The sequence below is a fragment of the Grus americana genome, chromosome 1 (assembly GCF_028858705.1).
Source record: "Grus americana isolate bGruAme1 chromosome 1, bGruAme1.mat, whole genome shotgun sequence".
Lineage (NCBI taxonomy): Eukaryota > Metazoa > Chordata > Aves > Gruiformes > Gruidae > Grus > Grus americana.
In genome coordinates this window covers 170,758,685-170,777,783 of record NC_072852.1, presented here as the reverse complement: position 1 = coordinate 170,777,783, position 19,099 = coordinate 170,758,685, and the positions used below count along the sequence as shown (strand labels likewise).

The 19,099-nt window shown below is 36.8% G+C and overlaps 1 long non-coding RNA gene across 3 annotated transcripts in view; it reads left to right on the top strand.

Moving 5' to 3' along the window:
- LOC129214748 (uncharacterized) overlaps positions 1-19,099 on the top strand; it is a 74,040-nt gene that overhangs the window by 28,251 nt on the left and 26,690 nt on the right. Inside the window, exons 4-6 of one of the 3 annotated variants that reach the window (XR_008579793.1) lie at positions 4,965-5,050; positions 5,492-5,537; positions 15,782-16,007. This is a non-coding gene — a long non-coding RNA (uncharacterized LOC129214748). Of the gene's footprint in view, positions 1-4,964; positions 5,051-5,491; positions 5,538-6,128; positions 6,232-15,781; positions 16,008-19,099 lie in introns of those variants that run through there. The other 2 variants (XR_008579794.1, XR_008579792.1) reach the window with 2 other exon arrangements.

Sequence of the window (19,099 nt, the reverse complement as noted above, 5' to 3'; positions counted from 1 at the left end):
AGGCTGTTATAGCAGCATCCAGTTAACCTTTCCAGTTCCAGATCTTCCTCGGATCCCAGATTAAATGAAAGTCCAACCCTTCTCCTCTCAGCACTTCCTTCTTCACAGAAACTCAGACAAGGTGGCTGATTTCACTGGAAGTTGCAGCACTTTCCATGGATACGTGAAGTGAATAATACAGTGAGCAGAATCCTGATGCACCTTAGGCTAGCAGCTAAATGCAGGAACGGATTGCATTACTTCTTTAATTCTGTTAGTTGGCTTTGATTTTTATTAACTCTTTCTTCCCCTTTTCCCTCTGAAATGGTATTTCAAAACTGAGAGGCTTATTGAGGCTTAAGAATTCTCCACATTTAATCAAATGTTATCAGTTACTGAATTTTAGTTATTTCCCTGTTTCCCCTGTGGTGTGAATAAAAAGGGCAAAAAAGGCTTGTATACAAAATGGAGCTTGCAGGCTTACAAAATGGTGGTATGAGAAAGATCTGATGTCAAATGTGTGTGTGCATGTGTACATTGGTACTTGCACATATTGTCTCGACTGAGAATAATACCAAAGCTTCTAATATTCTTCACATCTATTCCAGATAGCATCTTACAATAGCATTAGTTAATAATTTGGAATTTTATAGAGTTCCTTCTAGGTCATGAAGAACAATTTACTGAAATAACTACACTATACTATTATAAAACAGACTGCTAACTATTACCTATTAGATATAGTATTGCTTGCACTCACTGACTATGCTTGTGTAGACTGTTTATGCATGGCATGAACTTCTATGAAAGTGAAACTGATTACTTTATTGACAGTGAAGTCTTCAACAGTTTCCATAAACCTGAAATAAATCTCAAATGTAACTTAAATCTGTAAAATTACAGGATACAACAAAATAAACTTAGTTCAGAACTCAGACTTGTTGAACGTTTTCAGTTCTAAATTCATATTACATGTAGAGCAAGTACCATTAAAATCTTGACATTTACTGCTGATGGTAGTTAAACTTCATATGGTATTTGCAGTACTCCCCATTCCAAGCATAGGGGAACTGCAAATGCCTCACTAACGGTAAATAGCACAGTGTGATAAATGTCAAGTCTTCAATGGTTCACTGTAATCATTATGGGATAGATTCTGATAACTTAGCCCAAAAAGGGTAGCATCTTGCTCCATGAAGAATATCACTGACTTCAGCAGGACTGTTTGTGATAATGTTTGGTAGAAGAGTGAGCTCATCTTTGTAGACATCTACTGCACATTTAAAGTCAAATAACTGTATTATGAGCTCATATGCCCTTCAGCTCTTCTTTAAAGCTTTTTTTTGTAAACCCTTTTCCAAAATAGGAAAGTCCACTAAAGCATAGTCTAAGATAATGTCTGCTTGATATAGTGTAGGAAGATATGAAAATGTATGAAATACATTAACACGGCACTGAACTTGAGCTAAAAAACTCTCATGGTGAAAGCATATATTTGTTTGGCCTTGGATGAGGGTTATACAACCCATATAGATTTTGACTAGTGTGTTAGCTGTAAATGGCAAGGGATGGGTTTTTTTGGGGAGGGGAGGGTGGGGAGCTGCAGAGTTGGCATCTGCAGGAGAGGGTCAGGGTCACAGCCAGTCACAGCCAGTTCCAGTCAGCTCAGCAATGGACCCACCACAGGCAAAGGTGAGGTAGTTGGAGGACTTTGTGAAACCTCTGTGAAAAGATATTTAAGAAAGGGGAGAAAATGCTGGAGAGAGGGAGGAGGAGGAAACGAGGTCAGAGGAGTAGGAGGTGCTCCACAGTAGAGAAGGCACAGCCCCAAACGGGCTGCAGCCTGTGGAGGACCCATGACAGAACAAGTACAACCCCTAGAAACTGCGGTCCATGGATAAGCCCACATCAGAGCAGACACATCTCCAAAAAGGGACTGTGTCATGTGCAGAAACCATGCCAGAGCATAGGGAGAAAATAGGAAGGAAGGAACAGCGGAAAAGAAAAAGAAAAAAAAAAAAGTGAGAAATAAAGCATGGTAGAAAGAAACAGCTATGCACCCCCCCAATATCCAGTGCCACTTGTTGCTTCACTGAAGGGACTGAGTGTAACTTGCAGTAATAAAAGGAGGGGAGAAGAGGTGTCTGGAGTGAAGTAGAGGCTAGGATGCTGGGAGGAAAGGTGTTGTTTGAAGAGAAGTGAGACTGGGAGTGAAGTTGAGCCTAGGAAAGCAGCACGAAATTTATTTTTCCATGAGTATTTAAATGTTTGTCTCCTGTAGTGGCTTAACCCTGGTAGGCAGCTAAGCTCCACACAGCCCCTTGCTCCCTTCCCCTCAGTAGGACAGGGAAGAGAATCAGACGGGTAAAAGTAAGAAAACTCATGGGCTGAGATAAAGATAGCTCTATAGATAAAGCCAAGTTGTACATGCAAGCAAAGCAAAAATAGGAATTAATTCACTATGCCCCATTGGCAGGCAGATGTTTAACCATTTCCAGGAAAGCAGGGCTTCATCGTGGGTCATGGTTACTTTGAGAAGACAGACACCATAACGCCAAATGTTCCCCCTTTCCTCCTTCTTTCCCTCAGCTTTTATTGCTAAGCACATTGTCATACGGTATGAGATATCCCTCCGTTCAGCCGGGCTCAGCTGTCCCAGCTGTGTCCCCTCCCAACCTCTTGCTCACCCCCAGCCTACTTGCTGGCAGAGCAGCATGAGAAGCAGAAAAGGCCTTGACACTGTGTAAGCATCGTTCAGCAACAGCTAAAACATTGATGTGTTATTAAAACTGTTTTGGTCACAAACCCAAAACACAGTGCCATGCAAGCTACTACGAAGAAAATGATCCCAACCAAAACCAGTACAAAACCTTTGTTTCCCAATACCAGAACCAATAATTAAATTTTTAGATTATGTTAATTAGCAATACATGAAATTACATTCCCCAATTTAAGTCTGTCTCGCCCATGACATAATTGGTGAGTGATTTTCCAGTTTTCTTTTCAATCCACAAGTTTTCTCATTCCTGTTCTTCCCATCCTCTCCCAATTCTTGCTCAGCAGAGGAGCACTGAGTGAACAAGTGCTTGTGTGGGAGCTTGGCTGCTAACCAGGGCCAGTTGACCATAACTAGGAATTGGCTAGTGTTTTCCTAGTTAATGCTTGCTCCCAGGATAGCATGAATACAGAAATTTAGTAAGGCAAAGAAAGGAGTGTTGAATTCTGGTCTTTCTATCTGCCCTCATAGGTTCTTGGGGTTAGATCTAAACTGATAGTTCACCTGGTGGATGGTGGGCCTATCAATTTAGCTTTAGCAGAAGTGCATCTGAAATCCGTCATCTGAGTGAGCATATTAACAATTTTCCAACTCCATGCTGCAAAAAGATGTAGAAATACAGTTGCTTCTTTTGTTCTCTAATACTTTGAGTTCCATGCTAAGTACATAATTTTCACAGTGGGATTATTGGCTTGACACTTAGTCCAGCCACAAACTTTTGTATTAGAAACTGTTTCCATAGAAGGAATAGCATGCATTAAATCTTTGTACATTTGCAAAAAGGGGTTGCAGTAGCCCTTGGAAGCCACAAGCTATTTTATCTACCGCATTAAGTTTAAAAATGGTATAAACATGTACAGGGAAAACAAAATAGATAGATTTTTGTTTGCACTTCTGTCCTACTCCAAAATAAATTAAAAAAAGTGTAGGTCCTTATCCTGAAATCTTGTAATGAAATATATTTCAGTCATCTGAAGCAATTTGAAAAGCAATTTTTTTTCCTTTTTATTGTTTTGACATCTTTCTACTACTTCACTTTATAACACAATTGAACTTGCAAGGTAAATTTCTGATGTATTTTTAGAGTGCCTTTATACTGAAGAGAAAGACTACTTGTGATATATACAGGCTTTGTAGATCTTGTTCAGCTGTTGTGATGTAACATGAGCTTTATGTAAATTTGAAGTTATTATTTGTTTTCTGTCAAAAAACGCTAAACTGTCACTACTTTAAGAATATTGGGCAAGTTTCCTTCTAGCCTTCTGCATTTCTAACTTCTTCTATTTATATTGAAGATGAAAACTAACAGGGTAATGCTCCAAGGTAGATTCTGTTGTGTAATGTTTTTCCTAGTGAAATTCCCTAAAGCAAAGTGATCATGGCTCTGCAGTTATGCAGATCTCTAAGTAGAAATGATCTTTCAACACCAAGCTTGTCAACTGAAAGAATAACCTCGTAAGAGTGGAAACTTGAAATTTAGGCTCTCGTTGCCACCTTATGTCTTATCTTCTGTATGAAAATATTACAAAACATCCTTTCATTATACAAGCATGCAGTGTGCTATTCAGCAAATGCAATGCAATAAAGTAAGTACAAGACGTATTAATGCAAAATAATGGTTGACATTTAGCACACACAAAAGTCGGTAAAGTCAAAGTTATGGTTCCCAAAGAAACCATATCTCATCTCCCTTGCATAAACATATTCTTTAATATATGTGCATGAAGTGGCTGAATTATGGTTTCCATGGGAACAATATCTCTGGATATACACGTTTGTCATTTCTCTATGTAGAGCACTCAATAAGAAATTGCCTTTATTAATAACCTCAGTTTCTTGGACCCCAAAAAAACATTCATAAAAGTGGCATAAACACTGTGAACACTGGGCTGAGAAATAGTTTCCTTTACACTTCTATTTAAGAATTCTGTGACTGTTAGCCTAAACTTCTCCCTTTGGTCTTAACTGATGAGTTTTTTGTTTAGTTGCTGGAGTCTGCCTATGATTCTCATCAGACCATGGAGGTTTTATTGGTCGAATATTCAAAGACTCCATTATTAGATGTATGATATCATTCATGGATGCAGTAAGATAGCACAGGTATTCAGAGGCTTCATAAATTTTGAAATTTAATCTATGGCACTGAAATAGTTAATACATGGTTTGAAAAACACAAAGATTCCTACTTTCAAACATTTTGATTTTTCAGATTGAAGAGGACATGGGTTAACAATTTGGTTGAAATAGACCAAGTAACAAAGCATAGGATGCTAATTTCCTGCTGACAAGGAACAGGTAATAGTGCACTTTCAACAATAACAAGCAGTTGTAATTTCAGGCTTGTATAATTAATCAGAAAAGACAAATATTCAGTCACTATTCATGTCAAAAATTTGTAATTAAAATTTTTGTTTCAGGTTTTGTTTTGTGTTGGGTTTTTTGTGCTTTTTTTTTTTTTTTCCCTCTGGGTGGTAGTTCTCAGAGTGTCATTGAATGACTGAAAATTCCTTTCTGCTCATGCTTAGGGCTTTTTATTATTTTTTATCTATTTTTATATAAAAATGTATTTTTAATTCAGCTGTACGTTATTTGTTTCAAAATTCTGTTTTCAAAATTATTTTTTCAAGCACAGAAATACCAGTAGAGCATAAACAAAATTGTCTTATTCTGTTGAGATCTGCACTACTCTAATACAACTTTGAAAATTCTAACATAGATTTTTCTATTTTTTTGTAGCGTTGGGTTTTCTTTTAGAAGTTAGTGTATGAGGAGTGATGATGAGGTAAGGGTTTTATATTTCATTCTGTCATATATTCATCCTATCATCTGATGCAATATTGAATGTGATGGATTTAATAAAAGTTCATGTGATGTAGATGGATGTAGTAAAAGTTCAGACTGATGTAGATTTGTGATAACTAGAAAGAGGGTGATCTTTAATTAATTAAAGAGTAATCTATTCAGATATCATTATTTCAATGGAATGTACATAGACTAATTTACAGGTTAGATGTGATACAGGATTTAGTGATAAGAAACGTGCAACATTTGGTTTGAAGAGGCAAAATACCAATGTTGATGCAATGATAGTTCGATAATAAAGCAGCATCATTGTAGATGGCATTCAACGGTTATATAAACATACATCCTATCTGAAAATAGACATATAAAGCTAATGAGTTAGGATATAAAATACAATGTTTAAAGAGAAGTTCCGTAAAGCTGCTTTTTCAAAGGTATTTTCAACATTTATGAATCATCTTTTTCCAGCTCACAAAATCCTTGGTGTAGATACATTTTTGTTTAGAGTGTTTCTTTTTGTTTTAGCAAGAGAAAAAATTGACTTGCATCGTGTTTAATTTCTACCTGGCAGATATGACTCTCCCAGAAAGGGCTTTCATATAACTGGTCAGGGGACTGAATGTGACAGATGCATAAGTATCTCTATCTTCACCTGTTGGACAAAACCAATTGTCATTAAACTTCAATGTAAGACAAAAATCATCAGACAGAGCACAAAGATGTGGATAGAAGCTTGCAACTACTGTCTGATGTGAGTCTACACCCTTGTCCTACTCTATAGGATGAAAATACTTCACTAAAGACTTAAATTGACAAGAGATGACAGAACACTGCAGAGTACAATGATCCTGGTCCTCTTAACATCCTTCACACTTCTGGTACAAGAGAGAGGAGAAGTGATGTGTGAAAAGCGTTAATCTGAATGAAACAAGCCAAGGCAATACAAGTAAAACTGATAAAATTCCAAAATTTAAGTAGTTTCCAGAATTATAGGAATGCTACTTGTTCTAGTCCCCTTCTCTAGAGTTGTCAGCATTTTCAAGACTACACCATAAATACAATGAATACTGAAATGCCCTTGTCAGGGTACCGAACATAAAATGCTAGGTGTGTGCTCATCTTGCAAGAAAGAAAATACTCCATTTAGGAACGGAGATAGAGCTAAGCTTCATTGTTCATATTGCCAGAGTTAAAGAATACTAACTAGAGGGGAGAGGCTGAGACTGAAATGTAAGATCTGCAACTGTAAATGGTAGTAGACCTTTCCAGAACTGTGATTTGTATATGGCATCACATCCAGTAACAACAGCACCCAGACCTAATGCAGGCTACAGACATTAAGTGAGATGCATCATATAATACTCACTTTATCATGCACCATCAGTAGAAGACATGAAAAATAGAGAAGTAACCTCCTCTCTCACATTCACATATATAGATGGTTTATAGACATACAGATAAGCTGATTTTTTTTTTTTTTTTCTTCTCATTCTCCAACCTCAGCCGCTGTCAGAACCTTTAGTATCTTCTGAAGTCCTGGAAGGTGTTTGGATCTCACTAGTGTTATGATTACAATGTAGACTTAACTTAGATGAAAGAGTTTGTTTTATACCCTTGAGATGTTTGTGGAATTCTCAGAGGGAATCCAAATACTAATAGTGGATGAAGGAGGCACGTTTTATTCAGAACCACCTACACTCGCAACAAAACAACAATCAAAAATCAATACATTACTGTGACTTTCTTCACATTATGTTTGTTTCCTTATGGAGTATATGTAGGTGCAACACATAAGTGCATGCCATCTGAAGCCTCTTATAGTGTAACATTATCTTATAAATAAAACCATGCAGTTATGCTTTGCCATTTCCTTACCAATACCATTTTCAGGATAATGTTTTTTATTGTGGAATAGTAAAGTGCTTAAGGTGCAGAAAGTGTGAGTCCTTCAGTTACTGATTGCGTGGCTGAGCAGACATAAATATATAAAGCATAATCACATAACTAAATGCTATGAAATGGCCAGCTCTGCCAATTTTATGCAAGTTGTTAGTCATGGAAAATGCCTTTTTATCATAATCAAAAGAAATGATAGAACACATCCTGGAAAATCAACATAAACGCTATTTGCTCTTGCACAATTGCTTACATAATTTATGGAGATGGCAGACAGGTTGACAGCAAATTGATACTTAGACAAATCTGTTTCACACAACTGCAGTTAATCAAGTTGCTCTCTGGATGTGTTGAATGGAACGTTAGTTGTTGTAATCCCTAAAGAAATTAAGAAACCAAAGTTATTTGAAAAAATGTCTGTCCAAACATGCAACCTCTTCCAAATGTTGTTTGTCTGAATACTAAAAATAAGCAATCTTTCCTCTAAATATCATGTAACAATAACATAGTCTGTCTTTCACTGACTTTGGAGGAAAATACATCTCATCTATCTGTGCTAACTGTTCATCCTAATTTTGTCATTCCTTGGAGAAATCATCCTTAAAAATATCAATTAAAGTCACAGGTTCTTTCTTATTTAAATAAATCTGAGGTTCATGGGAAGTTTTGCAGCAAATAAAAAACTTCCTTGATGTTTCTCTGAGTTAATAAACTCCTGGTTATATTCTGTGCATAGTATTACAGCATAGTTATTAGAGATTTTTGGTTTTTTAGCATATCAGTAACTCTAAACACAAAAATCATAGAATCATAGAATCATTTAGGTTGGAAAATACCTTTAAGATCATCAAGTCCAACCATTAACCTAACGTTGCCAAGTCTACAACTTAACCATGTCCATAATTGCCACATCTACGTGTCTTTTAAGTATCTCCAGGGATGGTGACTCAACCACTTCCCCGGGCAGCCTGTTCCAGTGATTGACAATCCCTTCGGTGAAGAATTTTTTCCTAATATCCAATCTAAACCTCCCCTGATGCAACTTGAAGCCATTTCCTCTCATCCTAATGTCATAATATTCATCTCATACTGTCTTCTTCAGTTAGAACGAGTATTTATGAAAGCACATACAGATCTTAGAATGTCATTTAAGAATTCAGATACAAAAAATTGAATCACCAATACCGTATCTGAGCTATTATTTAAATGACAGTTAAAAAACATACTTTCGAAACTACTTTGAATGCTAATTTAAAAACGTAAGAGTTTGACAACTTGTCAAGAGTGGAGGTGCTGCTGAGGACATGATCCTGAATGTCTTTAAATTTATGCTGATGCCATCTTTTAAAATATAGATGTTCATGCTTATGCACAATGTTTCAGATATACTGTGATTTTTTTTTACATTGTATTTTTTTCAAATTAAGTTGATATGTAAACATTTAGTTTGTTGCATTTCATTGGCATTGGCAATTTACAACTGCTTGTATTATGAGAAAGTCAGGTAAAAGATATATGGGGTGAAATATCAGTCCACAGGAACTTTTTTCCTTGTCTTTGGGGCACTCTGAGAAAAACAATGAGAGTTCTAAGAAACTAGCAAACAGTTAGTTGGCAGACCTTTATCTGGCAAATTATGTGGGATTAGATGCTTGAATTTTAATTGCAAAAAAAGTATTTACTGTTAGTTTCTAGTCTGTGAAGAAAAAACCAGTCTTGAAGAGAATTCCATCTGTAATTATACTATACAGTTCTTCAAGAATTTGGCAAATGACTTGATAACTAAAATATGGATCCAGAGAGTGAGAGATTTGGATTTGCTTTTCTCTATCAGTAGATTTGAATCCACATGTCTCATGGACATGTCCTAAGCTCCAGACAAAATGTGTGTGATATAGGCTGAAATATGTTCCTTCACCAATTTTACTGTTCACCTAAGATTGTGAAAGTTCTAAAGGCAGAGGGAGGTGGTACAGACAGGCCTGAATTTAGTCTCTGATCCCTGAACTATTTTTTTCATTCTATAATACATAATCATTACTTAAAAATAGAAACAAAACAAACTAAAATAAAGCAAAATCAAAATTTGCTTCTTCTGGTAAATCTGCTCTCTGTCTAGTCCAATATATATATATAATTAAAAGTCAACAAATTCAGACTGAGGAATGCAGTTCCTCTCACATTAGAAATGTACTTGCTGAGGGTGCACTTGATCCCACTTCTATGTTATTGATGAAGTATTGGTCCCAGTATGGACCCTTGAGGGACACCACTTGTCACTAGTTTCCACTTGGACATTGACCCATTAACTGTAACTCTGATAGAGATATCCAGCCAATTTCTTATCCATCTAACAGTCTATCCATCAAACCCATATTTCTCCAATTTAGCTGCAAGAATGTTGTGGGGGACAGTAACAAAGGCCTTACAGAAGTTCAGGTAGATGTAATCAGTAGCTGTTCCCCTGTCCACTGCTGCAGTGACTCAAATGTAGAAGGACACTAGGTTAGTCAGGTACAATTTGCCCTTGGTGAAGCCATGTTGACTATCTCTACTCACCAGTCTTCCATATGTTTCGACATGTCTTCCAGGAAAATCTGTTCCATGATCTTAGCAGGCATGAAGGTGAGGCTGACTGGTGGGTAGTTCCCAGGGTTCCTCTTTTTAAAAATGGGTGCAATATTCCCTTTTCTCCAGTCTGGAGACTTTTTCTGACTGCCATGACTTTTCAGATATGATGGAGTGGCTTAGAGACTACATCAGCCAATTCCCTCAGGACCCTAATAAATTTAAATAACTTAAGCCAAAGCATAGCTTGTTTTCAGATGCCAGTAAGCCTTAAGCATGAATCTAATTACAAGACAGGGAATGATCAGAGAATTTTAATATAAAACATATTGCTACACAAACAGCATAATAATGAAGTCTGGAAATCTATGAACATGTACCTTTTGGTCCCCAACTCTTCTACAGAAATAACTCTGGCTTTAACCATATTTCCTTTGACACTCCTGGGCAAGAGTGATATTTAGATTAGCCACCAGTACTATATGCATGCAGACAGGTCAGCCTGATGTTGCTAAACAGTTTGTATAAAAATTAATTTCTGCTTCCTTTTCCTTCTGTGAAGGCACAGACTGGGATTTCTCTATATACCATGATGCCATTTGTCACAGAACTTTTAGGAACTTAATTACATTTAAGTCTTCTAGCTCTTTCCTAAATGTGATTGAAACTGTCCTAGAGATCAAAAATACCTTGAAGATGTAGAGCAATATAGAAAATTGTATTACTGAATTGTCTTATCAAAAGTGACATTCACACAGGTAAGTGTCAGATAAGCAGACTTCTAAGTAAGAGCTCAAAAAGACATGACAAAAATGAAGGTTGTATAAAAAAACCTAAATAAATATATATATTAGCATATTATCTAAAATTTCCTTGCCAGATTCAGAAGGAAAAATATGATAATTATTAAAAAGAAAATGGATAAGCTACTCAAAATGACCTAATAAAAATACTGTGTACCACATATTTGATTTCAGATGTAAGATGCAGTATTGCCTTGACTCATAGTAATACTTTCATTGATATAAGCAGCTCGGTTGTGGTCTCCATTATGTGTTGTACTGCTTTTTGAAGTTGTCTATAGTTTCACACTCAGTTTCCTAAATTGGATCAGCTGAAAGACTTCTTTAGCCAGAAAAGCTTGTTCATATCTGTTTACTTCCTTGTTTTCCAAAATGCACCCCCGTAGAACCTGACTAAAACAAAAGGATTAACTGAAATGGAGCCAACTCAGCAGATGAAAACTGCAAGAATGCTGGCAGAAATGGCACCCAGCTTCCTGGGTTTGACAATATAAATAATGTTAACTGCTATGCAAATTTTGTCATGAAACTGCTGTTTATTCTACAAAAAATTGTACAATTCATGAAGGTAGCAGCTGGTAACCATTGTTAAAGGTCTTGAAAACCTAACTGGGAATATTAAAAGAAACTGGACTTAATGCATGCATTGATTTGTGGGGTTGTTTTATTTGTTTGTTTCCCTTAAACACTTATTGAATAACCGTATTTCTTAGTGAATAAAGTCATGCTGATGAGTTTCTGGAAAAGCACTTCAAATATTTGAAAGGATGAAAATTTACAAATGGCACACATAAAATCTTAATGTATCTTGGAATAACAGAGGCAGTATCACATATTTACTCTAAATAATGATTGGGACCCTAATACATTTTAGAGAAAAAACAAACAAAAAACCAACCAAACAAAAAAACCCCAGAACAAATGGTGACCTACCTCAGACAATTGTCTGACATTTGAGAAAGGCTTATTCTCCCATCTACGTATGTTGTCAATGGCTCGTTTCATAGTACAAATTCACTTCTCTGTCTTGCTGTTCTACTCTTTTGCAACATTTTTTCCGAGCTATTAGATGGGTAGTTTCTAAGTAAGTTACTTGGGAGGAGGACTGGGGGTGGGTGTTGTTTGAGAAGTGCGAGCAGCTGGCGTATAAATTGTATGAGTCTCATGGATGTGTAAATGTCTGTTTATTATTTTCCATCACAGAGCATAGTGCCATAAATACTAAGTGTATCTCCTACATAGAACAGTGGGTGAAGCTGTGATGGTGACATATCTTTTTAGAAACACTAGGTCTAGAAATATCATCCGTACATAACAACAAGAAAAGAAGAAGATAATTCTTACTGCTCCTGCAGGAGTCAGGATCAGAGAAGAGACTAGTAGGAGGGAACCTGTGGTAGGAGTTTGTTGCAGACTACTTCATCAGGGCAAAGAAGTGGATGAAGCTTTCTTTAAACAATTTCAGAAAGTTTCTGTATCACTGACCGTGGCTCTCATGGGGATATTTTCCCTCTCTGATATCTGCTGGAAGGGCAAAAATGGTGAATGCAAACAGTCACAGATTTCTGAAGGATATCAGAATCACAGAATGACTGAGGTTGGAATGGACCTCTGGACATCATCTGGTCTACTCCACCTTGCTTAAGCAGATTCACCTGGAACAGGTTGCTCAGGACTATGTCCAGACACCTTCTGAATATCTCCAAGGATAGATATACCTTTTCATTCTCATAAAAAGTTATCAGGGATAACTCTTTGACACAGGTACTGGATTGTCTATCAGAGGTGACACATAATTGGATCTGCTATCCAGTAACAAGGAAGAACTGGTCAGTGACTGCCTTGTCAGTAGCAACCATGAAATACTGGAGTTCAAGGTCATAAGAGAGTGAGGAAGGCAAGTACAGGCTTGGGTATCAGGAGAGCAAACTTCAGCTTCCTCAGGAAAGTGGGATCCCAGGGGAGGCAGCTCTGCAGAGGAAAGGAGCCCAGGAAAGCTGTGTCAGTTCTTTAAGGGCAGAATCCTACAAGTGCAAAACCAATCCATTCTGATATCCAGGAAAACAAGCAGATATATCAGGAGACTGCCCTGACTAAACAGGGAATTCATAGCAGAGCTCCAATGCAAAAAACCAGCAGATACAGAATACAGAGGATGAACACAGAAACTGGCAGCTGGAGATGGTGTCAGGAAAGCCAAAGCTCAGCAAGAGATTTCATGGGCAATAGGAAGAGCTATGGTTACAACAGTAGTAAAGGTCTGAAAAATGAAAATGGGTAATATTACTGAATGGAGCTGGTGTTTTAGTGGCAGTGGACAAAGATAAAGCTGAGGTACTGTATTGAGTCTGGCTGAGATGGAGTTAATTTTCCCCACAGCAACCTTCACAGTGCTGTGCTGTGTATTGGTAGCCAGCAAGGTGTTGATAACACACCAGGGTTTTGGTGACTGCTGAGCAGTGCTCGCTCAGCTTCAAGGCTGTCTCTCCACTCCATCCCCCCACACCCCCAAAGGTCAGTAGGCTGGGAGTGGGCAAGGGGTTGGGAGGGGACACAGCCAGGACAGCTGACCCCAACTGACCAAAGGGATATCCTCACTCCAAAATAAAACTAGGTCTGGATCCATTGATCCTTACAAAGGTTATTCATTCTTCATTGTAAAAGATAGCTTATACTCATACTCTTGGGTTTCAAATTTTACTTTTCTGCAATCCATGACAGAGTATAATATAATTTTATTTACAGAGAAAATTCCCAGTTTAGTGGAAGTGCTCGTTCAATTTTTTCTATGTTCAATCCATTTCCAAACACACACAAAACCACACACAGATACACACATACAAATAAACAAATACTGTAAGGAATGCAGTCCTACATGCAATCTTATGAAAATATCTGACACTTTAAAGAAGTTAGGCTACATGTCATTTGAATAAAAGGGTGATAAAGAGGATACTTTCTAATATCAGAGCAGGCAGCTTGTCTTAACATATTAAGTACATAACACTTGCTGACTGCATTAATAACGATTTTTTTTCCCTTTGATTTTGGATTTCTATAGATGAATTTGAATAGATTTAATAATATAATGTCAGTCTGAGTCACAGGACCCCGTGCGTTTTTGGGACCAATGACTGGAGTGAGTGTGAGATCGCTAGGGAAGATCAAGCTGGACTAGCTGGTGAATGGACCAAGAGGCGTGAAAGCAAAGTGGAGAGTGAGCCTCCAAGGGCGTGAGAGTGCCTGTGTGTTCCCATGGGTGAGAGCATAGGAGGGTAGCTATGGGACCAAGGGAGTCCTGGCCAGCTCTGTGTGTGTGTGTGCACATGCGTGTGTCTGTGTGTGTAAGCAAAGGCCTGTACCAGCAAGTAGAGTGGGACTGTGGACTCTAGGGCTCATATGTCTGGGTGCAGGAATTGGGGAGACTTGTATCCAGGGGACAGCTACTGGGCGGAGTGTTTGACCCCAGCTGCTGGAGGGACCCACTTGTACACATGTACATATATATATGTATATTCTCACTGTTGGACCTCCATCCCACTCATCAAGACAGGGGAGCGAGATGAGTCTGTTGGTGCTGTCTGTGTTTAAGTGACTGCTCTGAGTGTCTGCCTGTGATCTGTGTCACTGATGATGTGCATGTGTGTCCATGTATATAATTATGTGTATATGTGCATATGTGTGGTGTACGTCTGCTCTGTGTGCATGTGCCTACTGGGAATACATCGTCAGCCTCACTACTGGTTGGACTTGGGGACATGGAGCTCTGACAGTATGTCTCTTGCGTTGTTGGATCCAGCATGATATATTTTCCTCTACCATTGAAGTATACCTATATTTCAATTTCTTATCAGACTTTTAAAAGTAGCTAACTCCCCATGTACCCTTGGTTGGATCATGACAAATGTTTTACATGGAATTAAACTGTATCCTGGTCTGGATTTCCCCATGTGGGAAGATGGCTAGATGGCACAGTGATCCCCCTACAGTTTCTATAACAGGATTTTCTTACACTGAAAAACATTATGTGCATAATGAGAGGGAAAGAAAAGCTGGCAAGAGAGGAAAAGAAAAGCTGGGAAGCTTTCCATTTAGCTTTCTACTTGAAATGAACCCAAGCTTCAGCTAGGAAATGTATTTTGACCCGATGTTTCAAGGTTCCCCAGTTTACGTTATATGTCTCAAAAAAATGCATGTTGGGTTTTTTTTTCTTTCTCTGTGTGTATATCTCATTTTATTACCCTGATATAACAGCTTTCCTGGAAATTTTGCATTTCATCTACAGATAATAAGGAAAAACAAGGCTCCTTCTTGGACATATTAAAAATAAATGAGTATGTATACCAGTAAGGAAAAACTGACTTTAAAAAACCTCATATTTTGTTGTTACTGCATTTTCGTTGTCTCCATTGACTCATGGCACAGTACCCAGCACAATGGAACATCAATGATATGAGCCCTTGTGTGGTACTGTAATGAAAACACTAAACCTAACAATAACAACAGCAACATTGATTTAAAGGTTCCTTACTCAGTAGTACCTTAAGGAGTGCAATGTAATTCAAATTTCCTTAATAGAGATACATATATGCTATATTTTATCTGTATGTGTGTATTGCTTAGAATATTTTTTAAGGGTTATGGATACTAAGAAGTGTACTATTAAAGATTAATAGCTAGATCCAATGTTAATATCACATGGTTTTCACCAGGGAACTATAAAACTTCAAGGAGGAGATTATAATGAGGTAGAGGGCTGTTACTGGAATTATTTACTGTATGCTATATGGTGATACTACCAGCCTTGTACATAAACAAAGATGTATTCATTCTTTTATTGCCTAGAATAAATGGAATGTGTGTTTGTTAAAGACTTTGCTGTATTGATTTCATAGAAATAGCTCTCTAAGAATTTCAAATAATACTAAAAGCTCAAACTTTTTTTTTTTTTTTTTAGGTTGATATGAGACAACATAACATTTTCAGATATTATGGCTATTTCAACTAAAAATGAGTGAATCAACTTGGATAAATCAAGAGCTAAATGACCCTTTGTCCATTACTTGAATTAAACTCCTGTTGACATTTGGAAATGTCATAACATTTTCATGTTTTCAAACCTGTTGTTTCTGGTCTTGCCTACTGCTTTGGGATGGTCGGACCAAAACATGGTAAAGGAATCTGACTTAAAAAAGCTCTGTGTTCCTATACCCTGAAATAAACTTCTTGTCTTAAAAAGGCAGAAGTAGAATTGAACAAGAAAAAATTTTTTTCACCCTGCAACAGTTCCCTGCTGTGCATCAAGATGAATATCAAAACTTTCAAGATTTTATTTGAAAAAACAGAGGCATCAGGCAGGTCAGAGCACCCATCTGGGAAAAAGGAAAAGTTTGCTTCCTGCCCCTTGGTCTCAGCCAAGCAAGTGTGTATTTGAAGTTGACTTTTTTTAATCCCATACAATCTATTCCAAATGTTGAGGATACTCTTTCCTCTCTTTTTGAATACAAATATTGTCCATATTGTATATGAAGAAGTTGCAAATATTAGCTACTTATAAACCTTTCAATTTGATAAATTTGTATTTTAGATTAAAAACTATTTCATTGAAAAAAATCTAACATTTTCTTATCTCAAGACTAATTTCCATATATAAGGCACCTAAACCATCAGTTTCATTTTAAATGAAAAACAAAAGAATCTTGAATATTTTTTTTCTTGAAGGAAGAGATGAAACCATATAATTAAAACAAACAAACAAACAAACAAAACCACCCCCTTCCCCCAAATTATTATGAAAGGACACATTCTGATCAAGTCTGTTCAACATTTCTCCATAAATACATGGATGAATGTAGATGCAGTATAAGCTCCACAAACGCTTTTCCAAATCTTGGCTACAGTATAGATGAGAGGTACGGTAGACCCAAGGTAAACCCGGTATCTAAAGCCAGGCTGGTTCCCATATCATGTGTTAGTCATCCTTTTGAGTTAAATGTCAAACTGTTTCTCCTGGGATAGCTGGAAAACTGTTTCTACTTTATATAAAGGTTGAAAACTGTATAAACTTTGAATCAAGGCTGTTTTTCATATATTCAGCTTTTGGGGATGTTTCTTGGTTGGTTTGTTTGTTTTAGAAGCAAATAAGACCTATATAAATGCATGCCTGCATGCTGTGCTGTAAAATAGTCTTATTTGGTCTAGAGTACAATTTTTTCCCCTTATATTTCCATCTGATTTTTTTTTTAAACTAAACTAACTAAACCAAGCCAAGCCAAACCAAACCAAACCAAACCAAACTAAACTAAACTAAACTGAACTATAACCCATTAGAATTATCTTCTTCTTCCTAGTAGGACAAAGGGATGGACACTTGGATCTTTACAGTTAGGATTTGTCATCAGGCTTCCATATCTGTGAGCTTTAATTTCATGGGAAATAAATGCTTTGTGGTAGGGAACTCTCAATTAGTTTATAATACAAAGCCAAGGATAAATATAAGAAAGATAAAGAAGCCAAATTCCTTGGCTTTTTGCCATTATTTTTGAACTACGGGCAAGTGCAATTGCTTACTGCCAAGTTTAAAGGAAGAGAAAGAGAGAATGTACTTACCAGCCTCAAGCAGAAATAGACTGGAGAGTTTTTCATCATTATTTTAACTTCTGGTTGAAAATCATTGATAATAAAATTTGAAAACACAATATAGCATACATACACTGCATCTGAAATACTTATTTTTCAACAAATGTAATATAATGGCTACTAAAAAGACACAAATTAATGTGTTGTGTCTGTCACCAACTCAAAGAAAGGGATTTTTCAATGCAACATTTTTGTTTTAAATAGACATTGTTCTGAATTTGACTTTTATCCCTAATTCTGTACAGATTACGTTGCTTTTGTCAGGTGTCCCAAAGAAATTGTGCCACTAGAGGCGGAAGGAAAAGGATGAAAAATGTATGAATAATTTATTTTTATGTAAAGGACAATTTATACTTGCCTGTTCATTATGAAGAATGTGAAAAAGGTTCACTTTCTCACAGCCTCACATGTGGTTTTGAAAGGAGACGGGAATTTCCCCTGGTGTTCAGGGGTCGTTTGATGCTGAAGGCATTTATGAGAATGTAAGTTGACTGTCTCCCACCTATAAGAGGGAAAAGACTGTCCACATCCATCAATGGTAGCTGTATTTTAGTCTACTTGATCAGCTTCAATACCTGACTCTGGAAGGATCAAAAGTGATAAGTGCAATGTACCTAACTTAAGCTCTGAAAAATTAAACATCTAGTCTACAGTAATTTTAGGCTGCCATACAGGATCCTTCTGTAGTCAACTTATTAATACTACACTGGAAAGTTGATAAGTTGAGGAGTTCTCTCTGAAGAGGTCTTCAGTTAACACAGTTTGAGAGGGAATCTAGGTAATAAACTGACAGGTGACTGAAAAGAATTGCAAATGTTTTGGGGAAGAGTTCTTTACTAACATATACTTTTTTTTTTTTTTTTAAATTTCTGATAAGAGGGAATTTTACACCACTTACAGTGTCTACATTTAGATATGGTGTCCTGAGACCACAATATTTCTAGAAAGGATTATCAACCTTCAGGTTCCTATGGTTCTAAGAGAAGTAAACCAGCAGAAGTTCAATGGCTTCCTAGAATCTTTCATCACCTTGAACCTATGAAATGACATTTGGGGTTTTGTTTGGTTTGTTGGTTGTGGGTTGTTTTGTTTTGTTTTCTTTGTTTTGGTGTTGTTTTGTTTTGTTTTGTTTTTAAGTGATTCTGAAGTTTCTTGTTCTGGAACTATATTAGATTTCACTACACTTTTCATTTGTTTTGAATATAGAAGATACTAATTACTACTCATGGCTAAGAAATGAACCTCAATGTAGGAGAAGATGATATAATAATACAATAAAAAAACCCCTGACCTGCTTCTTACAAGATTTACCTGCTAAAGAATGGGGAAATAAAAGAAAAATGTCTTTGGGCACTTCTATTATAATGTCGCTAGATTTAAATTGTGTCTGTATATATTTCTATTATAGGATCTCTAACCCTTTCTTCTTTTCATCTTCAAAACTTATCAGTCCTTAGTGATTTCTGTAGTACAAAAAAATCTTATAATCAGGACTGAAAAGCATACATGGTTAGATATTAGCAAGAGAAGGTGAACTTCCAGTTTGATTGTTTGATTAGACAGGAATTAACAATTCAGAGAGTGATGTAAGTGATCAGTCAAGGACAGCAGCAAGTTGGGTTAAAGAATTTGGAGG